This window comes from Furipterus horrens, unplaced genomic scaffold (assembly GCF_987537825.1).
Source record: "Furipterus horrens unplaced genomic scaffold, mFurHor1.1.pri manual_scaffold_6, whole genome shotgun sequence".
Classification (NCBI taxonomy): Eukaryota; Metazoa; Chordata; class Mammalia; order Chiroptera; family Furipteridae; genus Furipterus; species Furipterus horrens.
Window position 1 is genome coordinate 70,369,832 of NW_028327176.1, and position 15,022 is coordinate 70,384,853.

Here is a 15,022-nt window from a genome sequence, read left to right on the forward strand (position 1 = left end):
GCTCTTTGAGAGCTGGGAAACCTCTGAGTCTCCCTTCAGCTCCCCCGGCCCAACCACAAGCCCTTCTCCTGGTGTAAAACCTGTGCTCAGATTGAAAGCAGTGCCAAGACGGGCTCACGTTATATTCCCTCAGTGACTGGAAACAGGCATACCTCTGAGAGGAGCACTACTCTTTAAATGGAAGCCACTCCCTGTCAGTCACATCCCTGGATCTGTGAGACAGAGCAGCACAGTGTCTCTGCAACTCAGCACTGGGAAGAGAGTCTGTGTGACTGGCTGTGCTTGGGGGGCATCTCTCTTTCAACTGCTCACATGGAAGCCCTGGGGAGAAAGTGGGGCAGGGGCATCTGAGCTTATGTTGGTGAGTATCAAGGTTAAACTGAAATGTCCAGGGGCTAGACCAGGGAGCCTTCCCAAACAGCTATGATGTGACACCCCTCACCCCTCACACCAGCCATGCATATGACATCTTCATCTATATGACGAATAGCCTCACTTCCAACCATGGTATCTGGCTTTCAGGCCCTCTTCTGCACTTTACGAGCCGCGTGACCTTGGACGTGTCACGTGACCTCTCATTAACGAAATGGACTGAATGCTTTCTAAAGAATCTTCCAGCTCTATGAGTCCACAAGTTCCTTTGTCTCCGAATTAATAGGAAATGAGCTGCACTGAACACTCCTCCATAGCTGGTCTCAGTTAAAAGATATCCACATCTGTTGATGAGCTGACTAAGTGGGAAAGATTTGGGATGAAGATAGATAACAGAAGTGAATGAGCAGAAGAAATTCAGTGGAATCAACCTTCAATAATCTTACTGAGCCCCTTCTACATGGAAGTCACTAAACTGTAAGGGGGTGGGGAGGATAAAAGCGTGATTCTCTCTCTAAAAACCTGACACTCTAATGGATGCATTAAGTAATGCTCAGTGGAGGAAAACTCTCCCAGAACTTGTGTAAACAGTAGGACAATGTGGGGGATGGTGAGGCTAAAAAAGAGGGGTATTAGGAGGCAAATGAGAACAAGAGATGGATTTCAGGTAAACAGCAACAAAAGCAAAGGAGCACAGGTGGCATCTGAGCTCCAAGTCTAGTGATACGCCCTGTCTGATGGTCCACCTCAGGAGCCCAGAATTTAGCCCCAGGTACCAAAGCGCCATCACCAGGAGGGGCTGCCAGCACTCTGCGGATGGTGGCACATGCTGTGAGGACTTCCCTAGGCTGAGGGGTCCATGGTGTCACTGGGCTGAAGAGACACTGGAGAGCCAGGAATGGAGTTCCACTGGTGCTCTGTGCTACCTTGTTCCTCTCCCTGGACGAGCTGACATTTTCAGGTCTTGAGCATCATTTATAACTTCAGTCCTTCATAGGGTAAGTGAGAAGTTAGCAAGAGGCTGGACCTCCAGGTTGATGGGACAGAGATTCCTCCACATAATTCGCAGAGGGTCCCACCTGCGCCCAGAAGAGGAAGTGGTGCTCATCATGCTTTGGAGATATTTTGGGAGAATTCGGCAAAATATCATCTGTGCTGAGAACAAAGTGAGTTAGGATTTTGGGAAGGAAGAGGGTCATTTTCTTCTTGCTATAGGGATGGTCTGAAGCAGAGCACACAGAGACTGTGCTTGCAATTGCCTGGTTTTACTTCCTGTCTGAACCACAAAATATGAAATGTCTATAGAGCAGAGCTGGACAGAACTTCAACATTGGTTCCAAAGCAAAACTGACCACAGACACAAGTGTCCCTCGTCCTGTCCTTCTTGGCATCTGTATTCGTTTGCTAGGGCTACAGGAAACCCAAAACTGGGTTCGGACAGAAATGTATTGTCTCCCAGTTCTGGAGGCTGGAAGTCTGAGAGCGAGGTGAGGCAGGGCGGGGTCCTTCTGAGGCTGTGAAAGAGGGTCTGTTCATGCCTCTCTCCATGCTTATGAGGGTTTGCTGGCATGTTTGGTGTTCCCTGGCTTGTGGACACATCACCCTGATCTCTGCTTTATGCCCACATGGCCTTCTCCCTGTGTGCATGCCTGTGTCCCAATGTCCCCTTTTTGTAAGGACACCAGTCATGCTGGGTTAGTGGCCCACTCTATTCCGGTATCATCTTGACCTAACTAATTCCATCTGCAAAGGTGCTATTTCCAGTGAGATCACATTCTGTGGTCCTTGGAGTTAGGGCTTCAGCATAAAATTCTGAGGGGACACGGTTCAATGGATAGCAGCATCCTGCCTACACATAAGCCTGAGTTTGAGTGCCAATCGAGGAAAGGGATGGAGTGCGCTGGGTCCCTCACTGTGCGATGCAGCCCTGGGCAAGCTCTGCAGGGACCGACCCCTGAGCTGCGCCTGTCCCGGCTAACGGGCTGCTCTCTAAGCCAGCCGTAGCCACTGTGTAATGGGGGTGATGCTGCATCCTGCCTACCAGCTAAGGTAACAAAGGGAGTGTCATTGCAAGTGCCGATACTCTCTGCAGCCTCATCTCGGGTGTGCTAAGTGTCTGCTGGCAGGGACAGTGTCTGATGACTAAAACATGCCTGGCCTTCGCGGGGCCCCACTCGGCACGCAGCAGAGGCTCCGCCAGGCCTCGCTGGCAGCCTGCCTGCGCCTGCCTGCCTGTCCAGCTGCTCAGAGCAGAGGCTGAACCCCACCAGAGTTGCATTTCAGAAGTCCAGGCCTGCCCTCCTCACTTGTGAGCTTTGAGGGGAGCAGCCTTTCAGCCAGGTGAGCTGGCCTGCAGGAGGAGGGGTCCACCCCAGAGCACCTGTGGCTTAGGTTTCTTCCTTGTGGCTGCCTGTCTCTCCATGGACTTTTCCCATTGTGTCCCCAGCCTGCAAGATTGACAATTCTTCACTCCTGGTTGGAGCAGTGTATGGGAAGTGGTCTTTTCAAACTTCTCCCAGCTCCACCTGCCAAAAGCCCCAAGCACATCACTGTATTTACCCTGGCCGCCAGGCCTCTCCTGCTGCCCTGAGAAAACAGATTACTGTCCAGTGCAAAGTCCTTGCACGTTTCCTCTCTAGAGGTGGATCAACTTTTTAAAAGAAAGGTTTCCTGCCACCCATTACACCCTTTCGGTTTGTTTTATCTGTTTCCACCTGCGGGAGAGGGAATTAGCCTGCTGACGAGGCCAGGCCAGCGAAGGCCTGGAAGAAAAGCAAAGCTTGTGCGTGTGCGTTTGGGCAGCACACCGCCTTCTTCCCCTCCATAAGCACCGTGCACGGGGGCGCAGGCCCAAACCCGGACAGGGCTCCACGTAACTTGATATGTTTTCTTTCTGTGCAGCAGTCTCTGTGCCAGATTTGACTATGCCCGGATCTGCGGTCTGTGTGTACAGCAGTGTTTCAGGAGGTGGGGGGCATGCAGAGGGGAGGGGAGTGTGTCCATGGGCTTTTTTCTCTCTGTCTTCCTTTTGTTTTTCTTGCCTGGTTTGCTCACTGCTCACTGTATACAACTCGACATGACTGTCTTCATCTCCAGTCATTAACCCTTTGAAGACAAGGGCCACCTGTGTGTCTCCCACAATCATCTCCACACATGTCCCCGACGCAACACCCTGTCTGCAGAGCCATGGTAGAGTTAACGGCAAGGCCTTTGGAAATGTGAACTTCTCCAGAAAAGCTTATACAGCAATTAGCAGGGCCCCACTCAGAATCAGAAAACTGTCCCCTCTCTTGCCAACAAGCAGCAAAGACTCTCAGAGCTCAGAGTCACCATTGCACCCGAGGCCCACGGCAGGCATCTGCTTTCCAAAAGGCTTGTGTGTTCTCCCTTCCAGGTGTGAGAGAAGGATAAGCTCAGTGTCGCAGCTAGGTTCCGAGGGGAGGCGGGAGTCCACTGTCCAGTGAAAACTTTGGATGCCAGAGGTAGGCCAACCCATAGGCGGACCAGGTGTCACTCACTGCCAGCTTGGGTGACAGTGACCCATCCTGGGTAAACAGGGGCCTGGTTCAGTCTGCTGGACGAAGAAGATAGGCTGGCAACACATGCTGGTATCGACTGAAGGGCGGGAGCCAGAGGGAACTCCTCCCATGGGGCAGGATAGCCTCCCAAAGGGGGTTGGCATCACTCTTTAGAACCAGGATCCATAGAATCAGGGGCTGTGAATGAAGAGTCTCAGTTTTCACTGCTTCTTTCTTTCAGCAATGACAGAAATGCTGAAAAATACAGAACCATGGGTCTCCTTGCTAGGGGAAAATGTCATGGGTCATCTTGGGCTATATTTAGACTGGAAAATGTGCTGGCTCAGGGAAAGCTGGTCATATGCCCTTCTCCAAACTGCACCCTGAGCTGGGAACCCCCCAATCCCTCCCCGCCCTCACACAGCTCTGACACCCTCCTCCTCCAGGGAGCCCTCAGAGTAGGACCCAGTTTCCCTTGCTGATAAATTTCACAAGTGTCTCCTCTTGTGAGGACCATGGGGAACTGGTGCCACTTGTATGCAAGGCCCAGAGTGAGCTCAGAAATACATGTTCAACCTGAAGTGGTAACTCTGCTACCTTCACCCACTCCCGCTCTGCTTCTCCAGGTGTGAGTGCTGGGGATTGGGCATGGGCGCAGTAGGGATGGACACAGGAGACCCAGCCTGAAGGACAGTCTCTGGGCCAGCTCACCTGCTGCACTCTGAAGGTCATGTGACCACAGGTCACAGTGGGCTTCACCATGGTGATGTTTTGGCCCGTCCACATTAGCACCCTGTGAACTTCCTTTTCATAGCCATCAAACTGTTTTTAAGAACCTGGAAGTTTGTTGCATCACTGTGTTGCTTATGGATCTGCACATGATTTCTCAGAAAGAACAGTGGACACCCGCCCCATCGCTCATCCCGCCCAGGCCCTACTTCCCACTTTACTGGGGGCAGAGGTCAGAGGGAGCCCTGCTGAAGACAGATGCCTGTTCCCCGGGCCCCAGGCGACCGAGGGGCAGTGCGAGTGCAGTCATCCCCTCGGGGCTGCAGCACCTGCTGTGGGGTGCCATTTCCAACCCTCACACAGCTCCGACAGTAGGAGCTCCTGAGGCCTTTACCCAATGAGGACACCAGGGTCACAAGTGTTGTCCACAGACCCTCCACTCACCCTCCTCACCCAGTTGGTTCTACCCGTGAAAGGCATCGTGGGCCAAACCCCCAGGTCTCCCATCCATTGCCTCCCACCACTCTAGACTACTCAGAAGCCAGTGGGGTCTTTGAAAAATGCTCACTGAGCCATGTCTCTCTCTCCCTTGGAACCTGAGAGAGGCTTCCTCTTGTTCTTAAAGCAGAATCTAGCCGCCTCCCTGGGCACCACCAGCACCTCCCCTGTGTCCCAGCTGTGGCTCACCCACCTGCACTGCCCTGGGCCAGCCTCCTGGCCTTTGTGTTTGCTGTTCTCTGTCCGTTGGTTGGAGCCTGAACTCTGGCTGCATTCAGGTCTCTTTCTCAGGGAGGGTCACGGCACCGCTCTGGCTCATGGTGAACTCCATAGCCCACTCCTGCATGTCTGTTCTCTCAGGGAGGGAACGGCACTCTACGTCCCACACTGTGAGACTGGTCCCACCCTCCCTGAGACCCCCGCCCCACCAACGCCCTGTCGTCTGCTTCTTTACCCAGGTGTGAGTCAGGCTCCCAAGACTCAGGGCAGCTGCTTCCTTTGCACATGGGACCTGTGGCCAGAACTCAGGGTTCTATGACTGGGGCGAGACGGCTGCTCTTTCATGGAGCTTTAGGACATGTCCCAGAGACCTGTCTGAACAGGAAGCGGACCACTTTTGCCTGGTGTAGATCACCTTTCTTCAACCAATGCACTGACATACTTGTAGTTTTCTGTTCAATTATTGAGTCATCTCAGAAGAAAAGACAATTAGTGAAACTTGGGCTGGGTTTAATATTCAGTGCCAGCCCTTACGCCCATTCATCTCTTGCATCAAAATCATTTGTTCCTAGTTATCAGGACTACAAAGACGACCGTGAACCAATCACATAAAAGCAGCCCCACATCTGTTGCTCAGGAAAACTGAACCTTTCAAGGGGCTTCCTAGGTGGCCTGGGACAGTAGCCACTTCGAGGGTCCTTTGAGACAACAGCTGGTCCTTTGCACGGGATGACATGTGAGGCTCCCAGAGAGCCTCCCCATTGGAGGTGTAGCAGCTTGGAGTGCCCCTACTTGTCTGAGACTGAGCATTTCAAATGAAAAAAAAGAGAGAGGAGACAAATATGAAGTAACATTGAAGAGATCACTGAGGCAGGTTATCAACCATATTTTGCCTTCCTGATTTCTCTTAAAGCCCCAGTGTCACACCTGCTTGTCATCAATCTAACATGGTAACATTTTTAAATTAAAATTTAGTATCATAAAACAGGTCATAGAGTGTGAGTAACATACCCTTTGTTCTAAAATTTCCCATGTAATAAAGTTGTCGTTCACAATTATTTTCCACCAGACTGCTCATTAAAATAATTATTTTAAATGAACAAACATAGGTGGATGTTCACAGCATGGGGTCCACAGCAGTGAGAGCCTCCCCATCACAGCCCAGCCCCTGGGGGTGGGGGCGATGTTGTCAGATGTCAATTTGGGCTATTTTTGAGGCCATGTAACTGTTATTCTTATGTCCTGTGGTGTGTTTTTATAAACTGATGTCACTTTCTAGAGGTAAATTGTTAGGTAAATGTTTATAGATGAATGCACATTTGCAGTGTGCTGGAGGTGAGGCCAGGAGTCCCGAGAAGATGCAAGAAGAAGCTTTAGAAGGGAGACAGAGACCGGGGTGCTGAACTATGGTGCCTGCTGCCTGTGACAGAGGCCTTGGCACTGGGAGACAAGTATCCTGATAGTCAGACCTCAAGTCCCCACGTGGAGAGGGAGCCAAGCCAATGCAATCCCTTCCTCTCATTTTTAGCAACACCAAAGACCCCAGAGTAAGTTTTACTGTTTTGTTTTATTTTATCTGTTTTTAATACCCGACTCAACATGTAAAAATCAAGCAATTTCTGGCTCTCTTTACAAAAAACCAAAAGATCTAGGCCCACATGTCTACACCCCCACCACTAGCATCCATAGCTAAAGCTGCTTATTAGCTGTGTCCACTGCCCTCCTCTTTCCTTTCCCCTGGCCGCTGTGGGTGTCTGCATGGTGGCCTTGCCACTTGGGGTGCCCAGACAGGAGGGAAAACTTTGTTCCTTTAGAGCACATCATTCCTTACTGTCGGTGTGTCTTCTCGTCTCTATAATGGGGTGCCTGTGGCCTCAGAGGGCGGTTACAAGTGCTACATAAGAAAGGCTCAGAAAAGGGCACAGTGCCTGCAGAAACACGCCCACAGCAGTCATGGCCTCCAGCTGCCTGCACGTCCTCAGGGACACTGCTGCCCTCGGGCATCTGTGAAAACCACAGAGCAGACAACTGGGCCCCCTGTGCAAGCAGCCTGCATACCGTCTTCCTCCTAAGCGGCTTGTCGGGGGAGTGAAGACAGAATTACTCAGAAACAAGTGATTCCCCAGCTGCGGCCCCCTCTCTGATAACAAAGGACTTGGCCCAGATTGGAGGCCAGGCAGGAGTTATGTGCTGCAGAAAGGCTGGTGGGACATCTTGAGTTTGTTTGTAACTAATCTCAAATAATGAAGAGCTTTTTAACTCGCAGCAAATCCAAGTCCCTCAGCAACATCTGTGGTAAAACACGAGGAGCATGTGTGGACGCCGAGTGTAGAGGGTGGTTTTTTTCCCCACCAAATCCACAGTTACCCTCCAAATTGTAATCTTATCGTATTTAACTGGTTCCACATAAACAGATCTATGTATATTTTCAGTAGTTTCAGCTGAAACCTGTTAAGAACAGATGTGCAAATGGTTGCCCAGCACTGATCCGTTTAAATTTATTTTTCCATGAACAGCCTTTTCTCTCTGCCCTTCTTTGGAGGGCAAGAAGGAAAAAGTGGAACTGTCATTCAAGAGGCTATTACTCGCTTCAGAGTTCTCCACAGCCAGTGTTTGTCATTGGTTTTCAAAGAGCTATTTGGCTCACGAGGCTGTGAACGCAGGGTGTGCGTTTGATGGGCAGTATTTGCTCTGAGACTGTGTGGCTGGGGGGATGGGCTGTGGCTCAATCTAGCTGCTGCCTTTCCCTGCCACTGGCCGAAGGTTCCAGCAAGTACAGTACCCCTGCCTTTTGGACCTATTCGTTTTTTTCAGTTGGAAAAAAAATAAAGGAGGAGGTTATAAAAGAACTCTTACAACTCAACCACAACAAACGATCTGTTTTTTAAAATGGACAAAGGGCCCTGGCCAGGTGGCTCAGCTGGTTGGAGTGTTGTCATGTACACCAACAGGTTACAGGTTCAATCCCTGGTTGGGGCGTGTGCAAGAGGCAATTGATCAATGTTTCTCTCTCTCTCTCTCTCTCTCTCTCGCATTCTCTTTCTCTCCCTTTCTTTTTCTCCGAAATCAATAAACATATCCTTGGGTGAGGATTAAAAAAAATTAATTTAAAAATTAAAAATATTAAAATGGGCAAACAACTTAAATATTTTTCCAAATATGACATATATACAAATGAACAACAGATATATGAAGATGGTCAGCATCACTAAGAATTAGGGAAGTACAAGTCAAAACTATAATGAGATATCTCCTCATACCCATTAGTATGGCAACTATAAAAAGAAAAACAGAGAGCAAATGTTGCGAGGATGTAGAGAAATTGGAACCTTCGTACACTGTTGGTGGGAATGTAAAATGGTACAGCTGCTGTGGAAAACAGTATGGTAGTTCCTCAAAAAGTTAAAAATAGAACTACCATATGATCCAGCAATTCCTCTTCTGGGTATTTAGCCAATAAGATTTAAAGCAAGATCTCAAAGAGATATTTGCATACCCATGTTCATGGCAGCATTATTCATGATAGCCAAATGGTGGAAGCAACCTAAGTGTTCATCCACAACTAAATGGATAAACAAAATGTGGTGTACACACACAATGGAATATTAATCAGCCTTTTTTAAAAAAAGCAATTCTGGCATATGCTGCATACAACGTGGATGAGTCTTGAGGACAGAAACCAGGCACAAAAGGACAACAACTGTATAACTCCACTTATATGAGGCATTTAGAGTAGTTACATTGATAGAAACAGAAGGTAGAATGGTGGGTGGTGCAAGGGGCTGGGGACAGGTGAGAATGGGGAGTTAATGTTTAATGGAGACAGAGTTCTTGTTTTGCAAGATGAAAAAAGTTCTGGGGATCTGTTACACAACAATGCTCATGTGCTCAACTCTTCTGAACTATACACTTAAGATGATGAAGTTGGCAAAAATAAAAATGGGAGAAGGTCTTATCATGACACGCTCTCATAGGTGGGTGCACGGGAGAGAGGTGACAACTAGGAGGGGATGAGACACGATGGGCTGCTTCCCCAGGTTTGAATTTCTGTTCCCAAGAATGGTCCTCTCTCCACCACCTCATTTCCCACCTGACAGAGTTCATTTCACCAGGCCACGCAGGCCTCTGTCATAGCCTGTAACCAACTTTGGGAGTGTCCCCTTGGGTCCTCTCAGGTTTCTCTCTCAGTCTGTGCCTCTGGAGTCTTGAGTGGTCCCACTAGCCTACAGTTCCCCCGTGACTGGCACCAGATTGTGCCTCAGTAGCCTCTGGGCCATCTTCCTCCAGTCTACAGGTTTCCATCCCACTAACTGTGCCCTGGCAGTGGGAGATGGGGAAGGGAGGCTTGGGACGGGGGCTATCATGGCAAGTGAGCCTCAGGGATTCAGTGCCAGCTGGGAGAACCTACACCACCTGGCCATGAGGCCTGGGGCACCACTTTGCCCCAGTGTGTCACCAGTAAAAGGAGGGTAAAGGCAGAGTTGGGCAGATCTTCTGGGGACTCTGTCTTCCTGAATTATGTCTGGCCTGGTCACCTCTGCAGGACACAGCATCTGGGAAGCTTTACATGCCTGGGTGGCTTAGCACCTAACAAGACATTCAGACTGAGAGTTGCCACAAGCACCTTTGTGTTTCACAGAGCTGGGCCCCTGGGGATTCACCCTGAGCTCTGAGGCTCTGAGCGCTGGGAGGCACTCAGGCCTGTGCATCCAACAGGAGAGGACCCCTGGCAAAGTGCACATGTCTTTTTTATTTGATTTTTATGTATTGATTTTTAGAGAGACAGAGGGAGGGAGAGAAACATTGACCCTTGTTCCACTTATCCATGCATGTGCCCTGACTGGGATTGAACCGCAACACTGGCATATGGGGAGGAAGCTCTAACCACCTGAGCCACCAAACCAGGGCCACCACATGTGTCTTAAAAAAGGAGAAAAAGCACAATCAAAGCATTCATTAACATTTCAAAGAAGTTAAATAGCACATTTGGTTCCCCATTACTGCCCTCCTGGTTGGCCAGGGTCTGGGAGAGAATCCCATTATCCTAACCCATGAGGGAGAGGCCCAAGGCTTCTCCTGCTGGCTCAGAATTGCAGGGAGGCTCCCTGCTCTGGGGGCCTCTTTCCAGATCCCCAGCCCCATGCAGACCATGCTAGCAGTTCACCTGTGATTTGAAAACCATCATCTTCTCCAAGTTTTCATGTCCCCTCCCTGTTTCTTTCACCTGACTATTTTCTTACCTGCTATTTAAGTTGTAATTTTTTTTCAGAAGTCAACTCTCAAAGGACTTGATTTCTATAACCGATTCTGGACTTTACAGAAGCAAAAACCAGTAGACTACAAACTGGCCTCCCTTATTCCTCAACTCACCTGTGGCAACCGCACTGAGCCCAGACCAGAAACCTCCCAAAGAGAGGGCTGTTGCTGGAATCTTGTTGTAATGCAAGGTGCCTGAGCATGTCTGAGGGCCCTCAGCAAGTGACCAGATGCCTCCGCCCAGAAGACCTGACTCCAGCCCTGTTCTCCTGAATAAAGACCAGACAGAGGTGGGTCAAACCCTCCCACTCTGTCTCCAGCTTCTTCAGATGGCTTCTAGATTTCCTTCATGTACTCAGGTTGCTACTACCGCCATTCACCAGTTTTTCAGAATCTACATTCATATCCATCCACTACTCTGGTTTCCAGATATTATTTTTATCAATAAGTGTGGTTTTCCTAAAATGACTGACTGCTCCATGACCTTTCTTTTCAGTCACAAACAAAAGGAAACTTAAAAGATGTGTGTGCATGTTTTGCCTATTGTGTGTGTGTGTGTGAGTTCGCTTGAGTGCCCGCCGCCTAATACACATACTCCTAATGAAAAACAGGATAAATTACAGAGAATGGCAACGTAATGATTACAAAAAGCTATATGAGGCATAACCCATTAGTGAGCTACATTTTGTTCAAGACCAAGATACTCGGGCAGAATAACACGCCTTTGTGCGGAATGCACTCAGCTGTAGCACTGACTAATAATACAGCCGAGGATCTGTTCACATTTTTCCCCTTTTGTGCCTATTTTCATAAGTTAATAACTCAAGCATGAAATTGTTTCAGGCTGAAAGTGGTGCTAAGAGCACAGCACACTGTGTGGGGAACAACTTTTTGTTGTTGTTACTTAATTTAGTTTGGCTGTTTTTAAGTTAGAGGAGTGGAAATGTCAATGTGAGCTTTCTCTAGCAATGTGGTTTTGTTAAGCCCAAGAAAGTTTGGGATTTTATTACACAAAGCAAATTTCTAATGATTACAGATAGAGGTTTCTCTTTATACAGGTATATATTTCTGTTTGGTACAGGTGGGGACTGTTGGGGGGAGGGTGGATGAAATTGAATCAGAAGAGTATAAATGACATCAGCCTGGACTCACCTGCCTTCAGCTAGAAAACTCCTATCCCACCAGCAAGTGAACAGTGTGAATGAGCAAGCAGCTGCCCTGGACAGCTGGGGGTGGGGGTGGAGCAATAGAAGGACAGAACCAGGATGAATAACAGTAATACCTCCAGTTCCTGTAAGACTTGGGGTCACTGAGCATTTTCCTGTACACAGAACCAGAGATAGTCCAACTGGAAAAGACCAGATTTCATACAAGTCTTTTAAAAATTTTTTTTTTCTTTTTCTTTCATTGGGGCAGTAGACTTTGAATACAGAAAATAATATAACAAAATCCTTAGTACCCATGTTCTGGAATTAGCAAGTGTTAATATTTTGTAATAATGACCAGCTTTTTTAAAAGTAAAAGAATTTAAACATTACTAATAAAATGTACCCTTTCCTTTATTTCGTAGATGGGCAAAGTGAGGAGCAGGAGGGAAAAGGACTTGGCTGAGGTCTGCCTTCTCCAGCATCCTTCCAATCCTTTGCAAACTGAATCCTTACAAGGAAACTGTCAGGAAGATAAGACAAGCACCATTGTCCCACTTCACAGATGAAGAGCTCTGGGCCCCAGTGGATGAGTATGAGGGTTTCCCTGGTCTGGACATTGTGTTGGGCTTAGGAGACAGAACAGAGAAGAAAGCCCAAAGCAGCCAGGATCCCAGCGGCGGGGAAGGGTGCAGACCCAGCCTGTGGCCAGAGTCCGCTTCCCCAGGCATGTGATACAGAGGCAAGCCAGCAAATACTTCGAGAGACGTTCATAGAAATCTGTGTATTTCATGGGGTCTATTTTAATAAGTCAATCATGGATCACTGCCAAAGGAAAGCAAAATATCCTGCCACTGAGTGAAACGATGTGATGATTTTTATTAGTGGATTGCTCCATTTATAAATCTTTAGTAAATCCCCTTTCCCCTCAAATGGCATCTGAACCTGTTGTTAGTTTTTAAAAAGTGAAATTGGACAAAGTCTGAGAGCAGGCATTGTGCGCTTCTCTGAGCTTCTCAGGGCACAGCTCAGGGGCTGCATCTGTGCAGCGACCCTGGGGTTGCGTCCTGTACTGCAGAGCCTCTTGCGCGCTGAGACATCAGGAGCAGTCGGGTCTGCTGCCGGAATCCCAACGGACACACTCCCAAGTAGCTGGCTCTGCAGACTCAGACTCGCCCCGGGGCTTCCAGACTGACCGCTCCATTTACGCAGCAACTGTGACTTGAAAATAACAATACTACTAATAATTGCCACGTCTTTCCCGCGATTGATTGATTTTAGCTCTAGAGAATTTTCGCTGGTCACTTCGGAGGGACTGAAGCGCCTCAGATTATAATAGGGGAAGTAAAAGGAAGCTGAGAAGAGGGGGCAGCCTGAGTTCGTCAAAGTTCTGTGCGCAGGCGCGGACGGTTACCGAGAGGTGCGCCCACCTGAGAGACTGGATCCGACGGAACCTCGCGCCCCACCTGCGTGCCTGCCAGGGACAGGACTGAGCGCCCACCTAGGTGCTGGTGTTTCACAGTCAGATGTGTGCGAACTGCGAACTGCTCCCCTGGGCTGGACATGGAAAATACTTTAGGGGAAAGCACCTCCTCCTGGAGGGAGTCCTCTCCCCCGGGGCTCAGGGGGGAGAACGTCCAAAGACCGAAAAACCACAGGGTTCCCGGCGCAAGGGCCTGGGCTTTATCAGCTTGCGCAGGTCCTTCCTGGCGGGGCCCTCCTCTGACTTGGACAGAAACAGAAGCAGAAATATGCTCTGGAGCAAACACCGCCCCCTCCCCCCGCCAAAGGCTGTATTTAATCCTCAAAAAAAAAAAAAAAAAAAAAAAAAGAAAAGAAAAAAAGTCTAGAAGAGCCCTGCGCCCTTGGATCAGTTGGTCGGATCGTCCTCCTATACACCAAAAGGCTGAGGGTTGGATCCCAATCAGGACACCTACAAGAGAACCCACTGATTTGATGTTTCTCCTTCACATGGTTGCTTCTCTCGCTCTCCCCTCTGCCCCGGCCCCCCTTCCTTCCTTCCTTTCTCTCTAAAATCTATAAACATATCCTCAGGTGAGGAGTAACAAAAAATACTTGCTGGTAAAACAAAACAAAACAAAGAAACTGTCCAAAAGAGTTGAGTGCTTTCTTTCTCTTTCATTCAGTTGGGCACAAACGATATCCCCTTTCAAGACACCTCAAAACCAGCAAACAAGCAAACCTAAAAGGAACAAACATAAAAGGGCTGGGCAGCCTTGGACACACCATGCTAGCTTCATAATCGGATGCCTCAGCGAAAACACAAGAAAGATGGTTTCTAAGAAGCTAGACCGACTTCAGATTACTTGACGTGAAAAGCTCACGAATGCTGGAAGTGACCTGTGTGATACCGGAAAGCTGGCTGTACAGTGACCCTGTAAAGAGGAAATTGGGCTGGGAAGAAATTAAGACAGAGTCCTTGTACAGGTTTTGAAAAGCTTTAGTTAGGACAGCCCTGTGGTTCCCTATTGTTTCTAAAAACCCATCAGCAGTGTGTGTGAGGGTTCCAGTTGCTCCACATTCTCATCCATGCTTATTATGCTAATAGCTGCATAATAATATCTCCTTGTGATGTAATTTGCATCCCTCTAATGACTAACAATGATGAGCGTCTTTGTATACACTTGTTTGTCATTCATGTCTTTGGTGATATATCTGTTTAAATATTTTGCCCATTTTAAAATTATTTTTTAATCTTATTTTTCAGTTACAATTGGCATACAATGTTTTATTAGTTTCAGGTGTACAGCACAGTGATTAGACTTTTATATACCTTACAGGGTGATCTCCCAGTGAATCTAGTAATCTGACACCATATATAGTTATTACAATATTATTGACTATATTCCTTATGCTGTACTTTTCATCCCCATGACTATTTTTATAACTGGCAATTTGTACTTATTTCCTTTCTTTTGCCCATTTTTTACTTGAGTTGTTTGACTTCTTATTGAGTTTTGAGAGTTCTTCATATATTATGGATGCAAGCACTTATTAAATATATGATTTGCAAATGTTTTCTCCCAGTTTATAGCTTATCTTTTCACTTTCCGACAATGGCTTTTTTTTTTTTTTTTTTTTTTTTTTTTTAGGGAGTCTAGTGTATCAATTATTTTATGGATTATGCTTTTGGTGTTGTATCTAAGAAATCTCTGCCTAGACCAAGGTCACAAAAATTTTCTTCTAGAAGCTATAGGTATATTAATCTATGAGGATCTATTTTGAGGTAATTTTTGTATATGGTATGAGGTGTGGATTGAAGTT